Source organism: Camelina sativa, chromosome 3 (assembly GCF_000633955.1).
Source record: "Camelina sativa cultivar DH55 chromosome 3, Cs, whole genome shotgun sequence".
In the NCBI taxonomy this organism is placed as follows: domain Eukaryota; kingdom Viridiplantae; phylum Streptophyta; class Magnoliopsida; order Brassicales; family Brassicaceae; genus Camelina; species Camelina sativa.
The window spans coordinates 1,657,453-1,660,992 of NC_025687.1; the positions used below are offsets into that span (position 1 = coordinate 1,657,453).

The window sequence follows — 3,540 nt, forward strand, 5'->3', positions numbered from 1 at the left end:
TTTTTTCTAATCTTGTAAAATCTTTCTATTTGATGAAAGAGTTTTCATGACTTTTGTTATGAAGAGAATGGTATAAAATCCTAAACCAATAACATATAATTTGAATTTATTAACAATCCAAGATTCTTTTGTTTTAATTGAATAACATAAAACTTTTAATGACTTTAGAAAACTCTTAATCCAATAACACTAGATTTATCAAGATTTTAGATAACTTTTTACAAATCCACAACCAATAACACCAAATTTTTAAAGAGTTTTTAAAAGTCTTGATTGAATAACAATATATTTTACCTAACTTTTAAAGTCATTAAAATTCTTTCTAAATCCTAAACCAATATCTCCCCATAACAATCAATAAGAACATAAAGTCATTAAAATTCTTTCTAAATCCTAAACCAATATCTCTCCGTAAGTAGATGTTTTGGTAATATCTTGAACTAAATGCAAAGGGGATTAGGAAAGAAGACACAAAATAGGGCAACTCACAGTGTAGATATCCCTCTCTGACGCGGCAGATGCGAAAACAGTTTTCACCAAATCAACTGAAACTGAAACAAGCAACTTAATTATTCATTTTTTTAATGCTAAAGAATAATGCGTAAAGCCAAAGCACGAAATGAAGAATATACCAAATAAACAAACCTGTTTTATGTTGCACAAGCAGAGAGTCTTGAGCGCTGCTTGTCAAGGAAAGGCATGATGATGATGAGTGTGGAGCCTGAACCTTGAGCATCGTATCGAACTCCCTCATATATATGATATCCAACAGCGTCGTAATTAACACACACACCCTTTTCCTACATTATAATCGAGAATAAATATCACACAATGTTATGTTGTAACGACAAAAATTGAAAAGAGAAGAAGAGCACTCTACCTTTCTCTTCAATCCCTCCGTCCTAGAAATAAAACGTTGCAGGACATGCTCTTCTGCTTGTAATTTTTCTGATGTTGATAGACCTGTAGGACACCAAACACAGAGAACACTCTTACATAAGTCTTTTAGATATCGTTTTTTAAAAGACATATATCTGATTGATATATGCAAAGGACAAATTAATTTGATAAGAAGAAGAAAGGAAACTTCACCATGTGTCTGCATTTGAGAACCTTCTGCAATATTTTCACATCAGTCTGAAAGCCTGAGGAAGACAACACAGTTTTTTTTGCCTTTTTCTGCTCTGCAGAAATTAAAAGAAGACAACAACTTAACTAGATGATAAGTAGGTAATGATAGATCGTGAAACCAACAACAAAGACCAAAACGCATCACCTGTTAGCAAAACCGCCAAGAAACACCTCGGGTAACTCTTCTTCTCCAGCCTCCTAATTAATTTAGAAAAGTGTAGATCAGACACCTCTCCTCCAGCCATCACAATTTCACTAGCTGCTCATCATGTACGATCTGAAACATAGCCATGAGAAGCCACACCTGAGTATTATTGATACCAAAACGATAGAGTGAAGTGAAACAACTATGAAACCAAAAGAAAATGATCACATGTTAACAAAACTCGTGAGAAACCTTGAAGACGTACCCAGGAGAAGAGTATGCAATGATCCGATCATAATTATTAGCTTCCAAAACACCTGCAAGACGAAGGAGAACAAAGCACCGTAAGGAACCAAACCAAAAAAAAAAAAACAGAGAGTAAATAAACGAAGTGTTAAGAGGAAGAACAAAACCCTTGAAGTTGAAGACTTTAGCATAGAAAAGAAGCGAAGCGTGTCCGTGTCTCCTCTTGAACATAATAAAAAAATTCAATTTAGAAACCAAACCTTAGAAGATTAACATGAATTCGAGTGATAACGATCAGTGAAAGCCATCATTGAGCCATTGTAGGATCCTTCTCCACACACCTAAACCAACTAAACAAAAAACAAAACAACAAGTAAATCACATATGTAATTAGGAAAAACAGAGAGTAAAAGAAGAGTTAAGAGGAAGAACAAAACCTTAGCACAGAGTAGCAGCGAAGCGTGTCCTTGTCTCCTTGAGACATCAGTACATCACCCTCATTCGTTAAAAGCATCAATCGTAACCTGAAATAACAGAGCAATAACCTAATCACATTAACAATTTCATTATGAAAAAAAAAGCAACTTGATGCAATTTAGAAAACAAACCCTAGAAGCCATCACAAACCCCTGGAGACGTAGTCTGGAGAAGAATATGCGACGATTTGATCATAATTCGCGTCCACAAGACAAAGAAAAAAGAAACGTAAGGAAACAAAAACAACAGACGATGGGAGTGAGAATTATAAACCAAACCCACCGTAGGAGGAGTGAGAATTCAGAAGCCAGGGGAGCGGGTCATCATAGATTCGCTTCCAAAACACCTGCAAGAAGAACAAAACAAAAACAAGTTAGAGACTCTTGAAGAATAATTAATAACAGAGCGACACATGAACATAATAATTAAAAAAGCTACAGATGCAATTAAGAGAAACCAAACCCTAGAAAATTTCACAAGTAGGAACGAGCGATGAATGATCGAGTTGAAAATAACATCATCGAGTCATGTACACGTCGGGATTAGAAGAATACCACACCAGCTTCCTCTTCAAGTAACGAAGAAGAACCAAAACGAGAAAACAAAAAAAAGATGATGGAAGAGGAGAGATGTGAGATGTGATTAGAAGTAGTTGAGCGCATTATATTTATAGAGAATGTAATATATGTCGGTCATGATTTAACCTAGCTATTATTTCCTTTTCTATTTTTGAACCGTTAGATTCATTAATCTAGGTTTTCCTTCTATTATATTTTGCCCAATTTTGATCTATACAGCTTAACATGATGAATCTCTCCCTAGCTAACGGTCTCATAAAAAAAATTACGAAACAAAAGATATAGGGATTTGCGAAAGAAAGAAAAGGAAGATGTAGGTTTAATGACCGTTAAAACATTGATGCTTTAGATCTCGACCGTCTATAGAGAAAAATAAATTGATGACAAAAACAAAAATAGGAAAAGGAAATATTGCCAGCTGGACAAAAGAGTCAGAGTTTGACTACCGACTTAATCTTAGTCGTTAAAACATGAATAGAATTAGATCTCGACCGTCTATAAATATCATGATCTCTCTCATTCACATCTTCCTCACTAATTTTTTTCCTTCTTCGTTGGTTCCTCTCTGTAGTGAGTGTAAAGTCTCTCCGCTCCGCAAGCTCTCGTTTCGTTGGTTGGTGGTGGACCAGGATTCTTCTAAAACTAGTTTCTGATGTTTTAATTTTGAATCTATCTACTAGATTTTCAAACTTGCTTATTTTTTTTCTAGGGTTTGGTTTCTTCTAACTTGTTGTTCTGTTCTTTTTTCCGGTTTTGGGTGATGATTTTATCAATCGATGATGATGGCTTTGATGATGCTTATTCTCTGTGCCACGTCTTTAAGGGTTTTTTTCCTCTGACTCTCTAGTACAGCATCTTCACTCGTTCGTTTCGTTGGTTGGTGGTACCATTCTTAAAAACTAGTTTCTGATGTTGTTGTTTTTTTTAATCGATCATTGGATTTTCTAGGGTTTGGTTTTTAAC

At 34.9% G+C, this 3,540-nt stretch overlaps 1 protein-coding gene across 6 annotated transcripts in view; it reads right to left on the reverse strand.

Moving 5' to 3' along the window:
- LOC104762114 overlaps window positions 266-3,540 on the reverse strand; it is a 12,083-nt gene continuing 8,808 nt past the window's right edge. Inside the window, exons 9-19 of one of the 6 annotated variants that reach the window (XR_763369.2) lie at window positions 2,462-2,567; window positions 2,282-2,345; window positions 2,131-2,164; window positions 1,960-2,046; window positions 1,783-1,872; window positions 1,542-1,593; window positions 1,277-1,408; window positions 1,093-1,184; window positions 881-963; window positions 646-800; window positions 266-551 (exon numbers count right to left, since the gene is read on the reverse strand). The gene's annotated coding sequence lies outside the window, so the exon portion shown is untranslated. Of the gene's footprint in view, window positions 552-645; window positions 801-880; window positions 964-1,092; window positions 1,185-1,276; window positions 1,436-1,541; window positions 1,873-1,959; window positions 2,047-2,130; window positions 2,165-2,281; window positions 2,346-2,461; window positions 2,568-3,540 lie in introns of all 6 variants that reach the window. The other 5 variants (XR_763368.2, XR_763370.2, XR_763365.2 and 2 more) reach the window with 5 other exon arrangements.